At 45.7% G+C, this 14654-nt stretch overlaps 1 protein-coding gene across 5 annotated transcripts in view; it reads left to right on the top strand.

Moving 5' to 3' along the window:
* The window catches only part of DENND2B (DENN domain containing 2B), a 148818-nt gene that overhangs the window by 67090 nt on the left and 67074 nt on the right, over positions 1-14654 (top strand). The gene's annotated exons all lie outside the window — the stretch shown is intronic.

Here is a 14654-nt window from a genome sequence, read left to right as displayed (position 1 = left end):
TTTCTTTGGGGTATTGTGTAGGTTCTTCCTCTCTCCCCTGTAGTTTCTGTAAACCACAGATTAGACTTAATTAGATTTAGGGCAAGCATTTTGGGGGGGGGACACTTTTTATTTATTTATTTAACATAGAAAGTATTATTTGTTTCAGGGGTATAAGCCTGTGAATCATCAGTCTTACATAATTCACAGCACTCATCATAGCACCTCCCCAGTGTCCATCACCCAGCCACCCTATTCCTACCCCCCCAACCCCCCAGCAACCTTCAGTTTGTTTTCTGAGATTAAGAGTCTCTTATGGTTTGTTTCCCTCCCTGTCCCATTTTGTTTCATTTGATGCAGCAGATCAGAGAGGCACATAATATCTGGTTTTCCAGACATTATTGATGCTAAATTTGGTCACTTCTTAAGGTAGGGCCAGCCAGATTTCTCCATTGTAAAATTATAGTTCTCATTTTATAACCAGCAGATAATCTGTGGGTAACCTTTGGCACTATTCCCCATCAATCTTCCACTTAACTGGTGTTATTTTTTAAACTTTTTATTGTGGGAAGTGTCAAACATACACAAACATAGAGAAAATCAAAGATGATCAGCCATATATCCATCATCCATCTTCAGCTTTTCTTATCAGTGCTTGGCCTAGCTTGTTTTATTTCCATCCTTGTCCACTTACCCCTCCTTCTCCATTGGATTTGGGGAGCAGATTCCAGGCATCATATACCATTGCATCCATAAATCCTTCACAATATCTCTCTAAAAGACCTTTCAGGGACGCCTGGGTGGCTCAGTTGGTTGGATGACTGCCTTCGGCTCAGGTCATGATCCTGGAGTCCCGGGATCGAGTCCCGCATCGGACTCCCAGCTCCATGGGGAGTCTGCTTCTCTCTCTGACCTTCTCCTCATTCATGCTCTCTCTCACTGTCTCTCTCTCAAGTAAATAAATAAAATATTAAAAAAAAAAAAAGACCTTTGAGACACGTTTTAGATGTGTTAATTTCTGACCAGTGGGTTTTAGCTGCCCTCATGAGGAAACAAAGAATGCTGATGGTTAAACTGATCCCGAGTCAGGGCTTTACAAGTAGGTCCAGTGGAAGGAGAAAGGGCTAGAGATTTGAGGGTGTGATGAATTGTGGATTCCTGCTTGAAAATTCATACTGCCCCTCAGTCTTTTCAGTCTAAAGACTTCATCCTCCATCCTCTTACGGTGACTGTACCTTTGACCTCATCACCTGGAGCCGTTCCGCTTACAGGATCCTAAGCTCTGAAATTCCCTTCGTTCCCCAGTCTTCTGAATGTTTACACCTCCCACTCTTCATTGTCCCCTCTGGACAGCTGATTCTCTGACCTTTCCCTGCCTGTGGAGGCTCTGACCGCCCTCTGGACTGCCCATTTATTTTCCTTTTCAGACCAAACCCCAAAGATAAGAACTCCAGTCATGTGCTGGATTACCTGAGTTCCCTCCCTCTCTTCTTCCTGGGTTCTTCAGTCCTGGTGGGCTCCATAATCTGATTTTGCTGCCATGGTCCCTAGATTTCTGAGGGCTGCTTCATTTTTCAGAAGCACAGTTCCTGATGCATCTTTCCTTTCTCAGAAAATTTGTATGATTTCCTGGACAAAAGATAAGACCCTTTAGCTTGGTTCTCAAAGGCCTCTGAGAGCTGACATTTCTTATTCTTTCCACTTCTCCTTTTCCCTGATCTACTTCCAGTTAAACTCCCACCAGGCTGAACATTTTGCCGTCTTCTATATGTCTTCTGCTTCCCTGCCTCCAAGACATTGCTCATGTAGTTCCATCCACCCAGGTTTGCCCCTTCATTCTTTTGCCATTTGACCTTCCCTGCCCAGTGTAAGGGCAGCCCTCTCTAGGAATCCCTCCTGCTTCTTCAGTTGGAAGTAATCCCTGTCTACCTAAATCCACACCATTTCTTCTCTCCGGTGGCCCTTAGAATAGTCTTCCTGGTATGTATTATGTTTCTGTTTCTGTTCTATCCACCTTACTGGAATGTTTGCTCTCTGAGGGGGGACCCAGGCCTGGTGTCCCACCAGCAGTAAGCACATTAATTTACACAAATTGGTGTTCACTATGTATTAATTGAATGCACATATGATTCTAAGTGTGAATGGAAGGAATGTTAAATGTGAATTCCCCTGGCTTAGCAGAGTCTGTCCTTAAGGTTTCCTACCGCTTCTTCTGTTCTGGTGAGTAAAGAATCAGACTTAGCTTGACCTGGCCCTGTGGAGGAATAGACCAGTCTCCTGACCCACATTGCAATGGGTGAAGCACCAAGCGTGTCCCACGGTGGGAGCAGGAGCCTTGAGTACCAAGAGTTCCAGCAGGATGTTTCAGGTTTAGGGAGTTAGGCTGGCTTGGCTACATTCTGTGCACTGTAGGGGAGAGGATTTCAAAGTAGTACAGAAAAAGGAAACACTGAGAATGCTCTTGGCAGAGGTAGGAGCAGAGGGATTGGAGAGCATGGTGACCCTGAGGGGAGGGTTTTATTTTCATCAAGTGAGGCCAGTCCTTTTCCTCCGTACCTCCCAGGGCTGAGCCTCAGTTGGATATGGGAAAACATGTGGGCATGATATTTGCCATTCTTCCTGCCTTGGGACCTTGAGTCATAGTCTAACTCTTCATCTCAAATTGCCTCCTGTCTCGTTCTGTCCAACTATTGTTTGTCCATTAAGGTCTTGCTCACATTTCGTCTCCCACAGAAAACTTATCCTGAGCTACTCTAGCCCCTCTGCTCCTGCCCATTGTACTTTAGAGTACTTTTACTCTGTATCTCACATTTGAATTATTATTTCCTACTGTTATCTTGTCTCCCTAAGTTAGTCTGTGAGCTCCTTGAGTGTAAGAATCACATCTCATGGCTTTTTTTTTTTTTTCCCCCTGTGCTGAAAACAAAGCAGTGATCAGTAATTACCATTGCTTTTATGGAGGAGCCTGATACTAGAACTTGGAAGATCATCAGTAGCAGAAGAACTGAAGACGGGAAACTTGGTCATGGGCTGGTTCTCCAGTGTTTGGGTCTGGGGAGGCAATGCCTGTTCATCTTTACAATTGCCTAGTGTACAAAAGAAGAGAGTGGGTCTCCTAAATTCTGGCTTTTGAAACTCTGAGTTCAAATATACTCAGCATCCAGGCAGGTAAGGGAACGAGGTTTACAGGGCCTGGCCTCCAGGGAAGAAGACGGAGGGCTGATGGCTGGGGCCCCACAGAGCAGTGGCCAGCTTGGGGTAAGCTGGCACCGTGCCAGTTCCCCTCATCCGTAGGAGCTGTAGGCACACGTGGTAGATTGGAGCTTGAAGGATCCTTCACCAGCCTCTTTCCCGAGCTGGAAGCAGGACAGGGAGCAGCAAGCCAGTTGGCTGACTTGCCTTTTCTGCCTTAAAGTACTTTGTTTCTGTTGCTAGCAACAGACATGGGTAGTGTAAATAAAACACAGACACACAGGCACATAGACACATATGTAGAGACTGAAAATTTGAGTTGTCAGGGGCAGGAGTGGGGGCTGAGGTGGAAGGGGACTGAAAACGTGTAGCTAAGTTTCTGAAGATACTGAGTATGCTGGATCCTCCTCTAGCCTTTGGCAATAGGGTAGCTGAGTTGGGGGCGCCTGGGCTCTCGAGTAGGGTTAGATACTGCCTGGATACCACAGGTGTCGAAGACGGTGCTTGTTAAAACTTGGATGCAGAGCTTCCCCCAGGCAGATACTCCTCTGAGGGAAATGCTGCTGATCTGAAGGCTGCTGGCAGCTTCTTCCTGTCTGTCCTGCCTTTCTTTTATGGCCTTTTGCTCACTGATCCCTTGTGATGCTACATGTGGTGTACATTGATGGGCAGAGGCTGGGGCATTTCTGGTGGTCTTGACCTGTTAAAGCCCCCCAGGGTCTGCGCACTTAAACATGTGCCTAGTGTTTTGGGTAATGTCCCGAAAGCTGTGATCTTCCCTAGCATGGACTGAGACCCATTTAGCCTTGCTGGGGAGGGTAGTCCTACTAGCAGGATGCTGAATGGTTAGTGCCATAAGAACTAACAATTGTGTCTCATGTGAGATGAGCTTTTTAGAGACTTGAGTTCCAGATAGACTGGGAGGAGCATAGGTAATGAGGAAGACTATGAGTCTCTGTTGCTGGAAATGTAACTAGGGGTGGGTTAGGTGTTCTCTCTTCCTTTATTACTGGGTCCAAAAGGCATTTAAGATTACATCTGGAGAACATTTTCTGTTTCTGTTCAGGGGGGAAAAAAAGAGACTGCAATGATATGATATGTCTCATGGAGTTACTGCATTTGTTCCTACAGGAGTTAAAGGTTCAAGGTACATGTGCATGGGTTACCCATTTTTTAATTTAGAAGGTCTATAATATTATGCTGTAATAACAGCAGTCTGACTTATATGCTGATAGCCTTTCTTGAATAGGAGAGAGAGGAATAGAGTTACTGTCAGGGTCTGGGGATTGCACATGACCCTGGAGTGGCTGCAAGGGCTTGCCTCCCATGTGACCTCTATCAACTGTGTAGTCACGGTGGTGCAAAGTCTGGGAGCTCTTGATGAGACTTGGTCACCTTCTGTCCATTCCTTGGTTTAGGTGGCATAGTTGACTAGGGCTGTTATAGAATGGGGTGGGATTCAGTCCACCTCTGAAGTTGATAAAACTCCAAAACAAGAGGTAGTACTCCTCCAAGTGGTCAGAGAGAATGCTGGTTCTTGTAATAAACTATGTTCTAGACCATCAAGCCTGGCTGGCTTCGTGGAGAGGCTTAAGGGGGAGGCATGAAGACCTCAAAGAACTGGACTTAATCTCTCACCCCCGTCTCCGCCCCAACAATTTTCACAACAAGTCGCCAGTGACGTTTGGTTTTTGACGTCCCTACCTGCACAGTTCCAAGTGGGCAGGGAGGTTGACGCTGAAGCCCCTCCCACCAGTTAACAGCATGGAGGGTTGTGTTGTTTTCCATACTGTGTCCTCAGTGTCTGGCCTCCTGCCTGGTAGAGAGGAACTGCATGGTCATTGTTTGTGGATTGAGCGGTTTCCCAACCTAAGCTCGTGAGCGATGTTAGACTGGGCCTTGAAGTTTGGATAGGATTTGGATGATAAGGGAGGAAGGAAAGTACTCCAGGCTGGAAGTGGTTTGAGCACAAAGACATGGAGGCAGAAATGGACATGTTTGCAGCAGGAGGTATTCTGCCTGGAGAGAGAAGTGTATTTGTATGTGTGTCTGTGTGCAGGTCTGGGTGTCTTTGTGTGGAGGGGAATGGAGGGTGTGGTGGTATGATGTGGGATGGTTGAAGGGGAGAAAGGAAGAAGAGAGAAGTATGATGGGTTGGTAGCCTTTGATAGGGTTCAGGAAAACCTGGGGGAATCTGGGTCTGGTATGATTGGCAGTTAAGGAGCCCAGAGGAAGGACATAGTGATATTGATGTTCTAGGATGCTTAGTCTGTCATTTATGAGCAGAGAGGACTAGACGTGGAAGAATAAAGGGAAACTAGTAATGATAATAGTAATACTTCACATTTATTTAGTGCGAGGTGATAAGCTAGAGAAAAATTGCACAGAAGATGACATAGTTAGCTTCTTAATATTTGGCTATATTTGGCTTTTATTTGGTTAAATAAGAAATGGCTCCAAGGACATCTTCTTCCTGGGCTCTGCTTCCCAAAATGCGTCCTTGAATCTGCTGGAGCTGGTGCTGTTATCTGGCTCAGCTGGGCTGCTGAGTTTCTGCATGCTCCCTGCCAGGAACTAATGTCCTTTGGCCTCAGTTGGGGTGTGTCCCCAATCCAGCCATCTGGAAGGTCAGAGAAATTAGCCACTAGAATGTGCCCATTAGTGCGACGAGGGGTTACAACCTGTCACTGGAATCTTAAGCCTGGGAACTGCTTCTCTCACAGGGCTTTTCCAAGTTGGAACAGGCTAGCTGTTCTAGCACTGACTGCTCCCTTATTTGGACACTAAATTTTCAGGGTGAGATTGAACTTCTGCTTTGGTTTAGGAGAGTTATTAAAGGATCTGATATTCTTGTGAGTGATTTTCAGAGATAACGTGACATTAGAGCCATACCTTTCTTCACCTGATTCTTTCCTTGGCCTCTAGCCCATTCACTCACAAGACCAGGATGGGATCCTGTCCTCTTACCTCAGTCTTCCTAGGGGAAAAACTAGAGAACACATCATGAAGCCAAGAGTCAGGGTGGCTGAGGCTTGAGAGTCTGGCACCAGGGCTTTTGGGTGTGACTTCATGCCCAGCGCTGGGGCTTATCTCCTGGCTTTGGGGAACTTACTCTGCATCGGCTTGGTGGATTTGTAGTTTATTAGCCCAGCTTCATGGGGTGACCGGCCAAGGTGGGGAACAAGGTACAAGGGAGAGGTTTTGGGGGGTGGGAGTGGTGAATGGTGGTGGATATTAGTGGGTGGTGGTGGATGGTCATGGTGGGTGGTGTGGTGCTGCTGAGGGTGAGGAATCTTTCGTGGTAACTTTTTGAGAACACGCTTCTTTCCTGTCCACACCCCACCATGGAAAGCTAATTATACTGAAGCCCTACTCCTCAACTTCTGCCTTTCCTTGTGGTTGACCTCTGTGAGCCTCAGGAATCTAGCTCCTAATGGTGACGTTGGATCCTCCTGGAAGAAGGAAAGCAGGAAGGAGAAGAACATGTTTCCAGTGGTGTGCTTTCACTAGTTGGAACTCGCTGTGCGGCAGCCGTCAGCCCTTTGGGCGATTACAATGGGCTTAAAGTGTGATGCTGGATTTGGAAGAGGCTGTAACTCATAGAGACAGGTCTGACTGTGGAGGGGAGGCAGGGCCTCCCACCCAACCCCAGGTGAAGGCTGAATGCACTGAGAAACGGTTCCTGCCGGGAAGGAAAGCACCTCAGGCGGCGGTAAATTCTTTTTGCGCAATGCCTCACTTCACCTGCACAACCACACTTCACGGTGGGAACTGTCATTTCTATATAATTGAGGAAGAAACCAAAATTTTGGGAGGTTGGGAACTCCCAGCTAGTAGAGGCAGAGCTGGAATTTATATCCAAGATCACGCTTTTCCATTATTCCTTATAGAGGAAACCATGACAAGCCATTTATTTTAATACACTTTTTTATTTTAGAATAGTTATAGATTTACACAAAAGTTGTAAAGATAGTACAGAGAGTTCCTGTAGACCCTGCAAGCCATTAGTTTTTTTTTTTTTTTCTTCCCCTACTGGTCCATTTTATGAGGATTCATGGAGTGGGAGAGGGGGAGTACAGATTTGGAGTAAGGATATATTTTCCAAAGATCTTAACTTGGAGATTTTTCAGCTAAGAGTTCTGAAAGTCCCATCAGAGTACATTGTTTCTTCCCTAGTTCCACTGTATCTCAGCTCTGCTGCACTAGGCTAGACCTGGCTTTGACATCTGGTTTCAGAGTCAAATACCCTAATTTCTGATGCTCTCAGTAGAATCAGATAGCAGCAGAGTTTTGGTGTTTGGGAAGGCAGGTCACTGTGGGGATGGTCCCTAGCAGCTTGGCTCCTGGACATTCTTCTGTCTGAGAATAGGGGAGTGTTAATAGTTTGAGCTGATGTTTCATGGCCTGGAGCAAGAGCCCTCCTGAGGGACACAGGAAACATCAGTGTGGTGAGACCTGTTTGCTTGGATGCTCTCTTGAGTCTGTCCTTGTGTAGTGCGGAGTATCTCGTATCCATCGTATCCGCCCAGGCCTCAGTCTGCAAGCAGGCAGGCTGGCTGTGGGCAGGATAATGTCCGTGGGCAGCTGGTGTGCTTTGTTTTGGGCCCCAGGCACGTTCTCCATTTAAGGGAAAGGGGTCTGCAATCTCCTTGGCTCTGGGTGTGAATGGGCTGGCCCAGAGTTTGCTCATGGCCTTTGCTGGATGTGCTTTTTCAATGAGATCATTTCAGAATTACATTCCAATGAAATTATATTTCACTCAGGACGTGAAACTGGATTTGTGTAAAAGCATTGGCACTAAAACTCAGGGCTCAGAGCAGGGCAGAAATGAAGATAGGGATAAATAGCTCTTCTTTAGAAGGAGAGACAGAAAGAGAGAGAAAACAGTTGTTAAAGGATTTTGTATAGAGATTTGGAACACTGTGAGCATCCCCGGGGAGTCAAGATTGCCCCTCAGACCCTGGAAAGGCAGATTTGATGTTTGTTGTCCCAGCTGCCTGCCACTCCCAGGCAGTATGGGTTCACACTCTCACACTGTCCTCTCTCATAGCTTGTTCTGTTTCTGTCTCTGTCTCTCACACGCACACACACACACGCACAGCCCCTCCATGCTGACATTATGATATTATCGTACTCTGTATGATTCTGATTTGTATCTCTGTGTAAATACTGTTCTCTCCTCTCAGAATGCCCTTCTCTCTCCTCGTCTGCCTAGGAAACTTTGGTCACTCTCTAAAACTCATGTCGGTGTTGCCTTCTCTGAACTCTGTGGTGCTGCCTTGAGACAAAGTATTTTCTGGGACCTCTGTGCTGTCATCCCCTTGTGCATCCCACTCCATTGAACTTCTCATCCGCTGTATCTGGAGAGCAAGGACATTTCCCCCAGGACCCCGTCCTGTGCTTCATAAAGACCAGGTGCTCAGTAAATGATTGTTGATGGAAGCGAACGAATGAGGAGTTGGATGCAAGCCAAAGTTGGGCACTGCAGACAGGGCGAGCCACAGAGTGGTGGCTCACTCAGCATAAGTAATGTCAGAGTCCCCGAGACTAGAGAGTCAGATTTGTGGAAAAGGTGATGCATGAGTGTGCACACAAAAATACGGGGAAGTTTGAGGACTGGTAAGATAGAGAGCCCAGTGAGTTCTAAGTTCCATGAGCAAATGAGCAAATCTAACTCAGGGTTAGATGACACCACTTCCTAAGTGATCAGTGTGAAGCCACAGCGGGATAGGGAGGAAAGAGCTCTAGATTTGGAATTGGGGGTTCTAGTGGTGCTGCTGATAATACTGATACTCAGCATCGATAAAGTAACATAACAAAGCAACATAGTCTTTACTGTGGACCAAATACCATTCCAGGTAATTTTCATACGTGAGTCCATTTATCCTTACAATAAACCCTGTGAGGCAGCTACAGTATCAACTGTTGCCATATGAAGAACTGAGGTCACACAGCTACAAAGGAGTTCTAGACCTGGTTCTGCACTTACTGCTTGAGTGACCTTGGGGCAAGACCAGCCTCCCTGCTCCTCAGTCTCCTTGTAAAATGGAGAAAATACTGGTGCCTGGCTGGCTTTGTCTGTAGAGCATGTGACTCTTGATCTTGGGGTAGTGAGTTTAAGTCCCTTGTTGGGTGTAGAGACTACTAAAAAAAGAATGGAGGAAGTACCTATTGCATTCAGGCTCTGAGGCTTGTTTGGTAGCCTCCACTGAGATAACATGTGCAAGTGGTTTTGGGAGGTATAAAGCACTCCTCAGTACTGTGGAGCCAATGCTGGAGAAGAAGGGAAACTTGCACGGTAATTGTGGTTTAGATATTGGGCTTGTACTTAATGTGTATGCCCCACAACTGTGGGCCACAATTGTATTTCATGGCTCCTTTGGGCTACATCTTTGGTTATATTTAGAATTGGGATTTGAGCTGTTATTAATGAATCAAGAAACCAGTTTTTATTGGAGCCAAGTGTATATATGAATAGTCACTAGAAGCAGATTCTTCGGGCTAACCAGTTCTTCCTTCCTAGTCAGGGAAGTAGTGTGGAAGCAGGGTGGTGGACATTTGCATGGGGGAGAATTACTCTCTTGGGCCCTGAGGAGCAGTGAGACCACTTGAGCCGGTGGTAGAGAGGCTGGGTCAGAGAAGAGGCCTGTGTCAACTCCCAAGAGCCCAGCTGCCCAGCAGTGACTGCAGGAATCTGTGGGCTGGTGGATGTGACCTATTTTTGCTCAGGTGAGAAATTTGTGGGGAGTTTTAGAAATTGATTTACGTCACCATTGCCTTGATAGTGGAGACTGTGTCCAAGAAGGTGGTCCTTTTTGTGGGCATTGGGCCCATGAAGGTGCTGATGCTTAGGCTTGGGATGAGCTGTGCTGAGCCAGGCAGTCGATAGGAAGAGGGGTGAAGGGGATGGAGGAGGTTTATCTCCATGTGCAGCCAAGGAAGAGCAGTGTGGCCCTTCTGAAGCCTGGTGTTAACTAGTATTCTCTGCACATCCTTTGAGCCAAGCAGTCTCCTCCATGAGGCCTGAGCTTGGAGTGCCTCCAGCCTGATAGCTGCCTGGATGGGCCCTGATGCCTGTGTGCATAATTATAGGTCACTGAGCAGAACCACTAGTCAGCTACATCCCTCAAAAATGCCTAATTGTAGGCTACACGTATGAAAATATACAAGAGATTAGACGCATGTCATACCTCATTACAAAGAGCAATGGCATGAGTCAGATGTGACTTGGGTGGTTGTTAGTATGTGAGAGCTGCTTGATGAGCTTGCTGGCTGGCCCAGAAGGACGCAGGAGGCCTATTCCCTGTGCTTCCCTTAAGAAGACTGGGCACTTAGGGAAAGGGGAGAGAGTAAACGCTGGGGCCATTGCTTGCTCTTTATATCCGCACTTACACATAAATGAGTGTGGCTGCCTAAAGGTGGTTCTGATTCCTCTTTGGGAACTGTCTCCAGCACCAGTTTATAAACCACATTAGAAAATGTCACATTTGAGTCCCAGGACCCTTGGCATTTGTGAGTCTTTAACATTCCTGGATTTAACCATTTCTGACACTCCTGAAGTCCTGTGAAGTATAGTAGTTTGTAAATGGTGGATTGTCAACCTTACCAGCACATGAGGTTTATTCAGGAATAGCAGAGAATTGCAGTTCAAGACAAGCAAGGTATGGCAAAACCATAGGCAATTCCAAAGAACAAAGGAGAGGAACTTTTTTTTTTTTTTTTTTGAGAGAGAGTGTGTGAGAGTGTGCATGGGGGTGGGGGTCTGTGTGACGGGGAAGGGCAGAGGGAGAGAGAATCTTAAGTAGTCTCCATGCCCAGCTCCATCTCACAACCCTGAGATCATGACTTGAGCTGTAATCAAGAGTTGGAGGCTTCACAGACTGAGCTACTCAGGAGCTGGGATGTTCTTTTCTTGAGGGAAAGGGGAAGTTGGGCAGGACTGCTATGACAAAAAGCCTGTTGGAGTCAACTGGGGGTTTCAGAATGTAGTGGCTTTTTATTGGCTCAATTGTGACAGCCTCTTACTGGCTGGGCAGTTGCTGGGGGAGGAGAAAAACCTTCTTTCCTCCTGCTGGGACAGGAAAGTAGCTAAAGTACTGTAGACTTCTGTTGGGCCTACAGTTGTGAGGGCTCCCACTTCTGGCCTCCTGACTCCTTTTTAAATTAGGTTTCTTTCTCTTAATTTTCACACTGAGGTGAGTTTGAACCATGGTGCTGCAAGGACTCAGGAGAGGAGGGTACTTTGTTCCAAGTCATCTCTCTCTGTGCCCAGCGTTGACATATCTGCTGAGCTCTGTAGACCTCCATTCAGAATGATGTTTGCATTTATGAGGAAAGTAAAATGGGTTAGGATAGGGACTCTATTTTTTTTTTTTAAGATTTTATTTATTTATTTGAAAGACAGAGATTACAAGTAGGCAGAGAGGCAGGCAGAGAGAGAGGGGGAAGCAGGATCCCTGCTGAGCCCAATGCTGGGCTCAATGCCGGGCTCGATCCCAGGACCCTGAGATCATGACCTGAGCCAAAGGCAGAGGCTTTAACCCACTGAGCCACCCAGGTGCCCCTGGATAAGGACTCTTTTTTTTTTTTTTAAATTTTTAAAAGCTTTTTCAGTATGTGGGACGCCTGAGTGTCTCAGTCCGTTAAGCTGCTGCCTTTGGCTCAGGTTAGGATCCTAGGGTCCTGGGATCGAGTCCTGTATCGGGCTCCTTGCTCAGCAGAGAGCCTGCTTCTCTCTCCGCCTCTGCCTGCCACTCTGCCTACTTGTGCGTGCGTGCGCTCTCTCTCTGACAATTAATAAATAAATAAAATCTTTAAAAAAATTGTTTTTTTTTTCAGTGTTCCAAGATTTATGGTTTATGTACCACACCCAGTGCTCCATGCAATACATGCCCTCCTTAATACCCACCACCAGGCTCACCCATCCCCCAACCACCCCCCCCAAACCCTCAGTTTGTTTCTCAGAGTCCACAGGCTCTCACACTTCATCTCCTCCCTCCGATTTCCCCCAATTCACTTTTCCTTTCCTTCTGATGTCCTCCATGTTATTCCTTAGGCTCCATAGGTAAGTGAGACCATATGATAATTGACTTTCTCTTCTTATTTCCCTCAGCGTAATCTCCTCCAGTACTGTACATGTTGATACAAAAGCTGGGTTTTCATCCTTTCTGATGGAGGCATAATATTCCATTGTATGTATGGACCATATCTTTATCTATTCGTCTTTTGAAGGGCATCTTGTCTCTTTCCATAGTTTGGTGATTGTGGCCATTGCTGCTGTGAACATTGGGGTACAGATGGCCCTTCTTTTCACTACATCTGTATCTTTGGGGTAAATAGCCGGTAGTGCAATTGCAGGGTCATAGGGTAGCTCTATTTTTAATTTTTAATTTCTTTTTAATTTAATTTTTAATTTCTTGAGTAATCTCCACACTGTTTACCAAATTGGCTGCACCAACTTGCATTCCCGCCAACAGTGTAAGAGGGTTCCCCCTTCTCCACATTCTCTCCAACACTTGTTGTTTCTTGTCTTGTTAATTTTGGCCATTCTAACTGGTAAGGTGGTTTTGATTTGAATCTCTCTGATGGCTAATGATGATGAACATTTTTTCATGTGTGTGTTAGCCACTTGGGGAAGTGTCTGTTATATCTTCTGTCCATTTTTCGATGTGACTATCTATTTTTTGAGTGTTGAGTTTGAGGAGTTCTTTATAGATTGTGGATATCAGCCCTTTGTCTGTAGTGTTGTTTGCGAATATCTTCTCCCATTCCGTGGGTTGCCTCTTCGTTTTGTTGACTGTTTCCTTTCCTGTGCAGAAGCTTTTAGGATAAGGACTATTAATATGAGTCTGTGGAGTAGCTTGTGAACCCCCTAAAAGGAAAACCCTAAAATAGTAGACAGAAACTTATGTTCTTACAAACTTCCCGTAGAAGTTCTTGGGGTTTATTAGATAATCACAGGTCTCTGGGACCTCCAAGTAAACAACTGCTGTACTCTAAAAAGTGGAGATTTGGGGCAGTTTCCATACGCATCCCCCTTGATATGAAGTTTCTCCAGTACACTGGCAGTTACTGTTTATTCTGACCTAAGATGGTTTTCTCTAGTTCGTGGGGTTTTTTTGGTCATATGGCTCTGAATGAGTTAGCACCCTTGAAGAATGCAGATTTTCCTTCAGAGAAAATTCAAATCATGTTCCAAAGCCTCTGAAACTCCAAAGTTTCCAAATGGGAGTTTCAGAAATGTTTTGAGAATGTATTGGAATAAACATTCAAGCCCCTAAGGACTACTTTGAAAAGGAGAATGTTTGGTATATCGTGAGTCTGTGTATCATGATTGTTAAATAATCTGCTCCATTACCTGTAGTTATAACTCTCTTGCCCTTAACGGTTGGAACCAAGCCTACAGCCCTAGCACAAGCTAGACAAAGATGATCTTGGAATTATTTCTTTGAAAGTCGGTCAGTAATAACTATGTTGTCATTCAGATGTCCTCTAGCAGGATAAATGCCCAAGGTCGATGGGGAAATTATAAGCTCCTTAAGAGAAGTGAAGGTATCTGAAAATACCTCATGTTACCTAGCTGGACCATACTTACCTACTGCTGGGCTAAGGGAGCCTGGGTTCACACAGGAGCCTACTTTGTCTGGTGGTGGTGGGGATAGGGGCGCTTTAATAAATACGCAGCCAGTTGCTCTAGTCTGGTCTGGTCCAGCACACTGTTGTCTCTGCATGAGGCCTCTCCCTAGCTCAGAAGGCAGCCTGAGCTCAGTCTAGATTTCTAAGCTTGTTAGTAACAGTAGAGGTGGTAGGTAGGGTTCATCTGTGGCCTTTGGGGTCCTCTTTCCTCCCAGTGTCCATTTTTTTAGTCATCTCTAAAACCAAGGAATCTCAATAGGGAAGGGACCCTACATGTCCTCTGTGCTAAACTACAAAGCAGTGGGAAAGGGGAAATAGACTAACCTTTTCTCCCTCATTCACTGCTGTTATTCCCCAGCATTTTAATTGAGTGGCATGGATTAAAAAAATACCTTTCGAAAGAGTGAGCCCTTGTGAACACCACAACTTCCTCAGACCATTGTTTATAGCTTCATTTGTTCATTTATTTGACAACTATTAATAAACACCTACTGTGTGCTATTTACCCTAAGTTCTGGGATATACAAGTGAACAAGACAGTCTTTGTCCTCAAGAGCACAGTCTCAATGAAGAAATTGGGAATTAGAAAGAACTTATAGTCTTTAATTACAATTTAGGAATAAAAAATTCTCCCTCATTTTGTCCATTCTAGATCTTCTCATGTCTGAGTTCTCTTTGGGAGCCATAGAAAACACATATAATCCTTTTTCACATGAGAGCCTTTCAGAATTCTCAAGGCAATTACCCGCTTCCTCCATCCCATCTTGTCTTCTCCAGGGTAAACATTCTCCATTCCTTTAGTCATTTCTCCCGTGACATGCCTCTGAGTGCCCCCTCCATCCTGGTCG

Source organism: Mustela erminea, chromosome 9 (assembly GCF_009829155.1).
Source record: "Mustela erminea isolate mMusErm1 chromosome 9, mMusErm1.Pri, whole genome shotgun sequence".
Classification (NCBI taxonomy): domain Eukaryota; kingdom Metazoa; phylum Chordata; class Mammalia; order Carnivora; family Mustelidae; genus Mustela; species Mustela erminea.
Note: the sequence above shows the minus strand (reverse complement) of the source record. Positions and strands in the feature narration are given on the sequence as shown.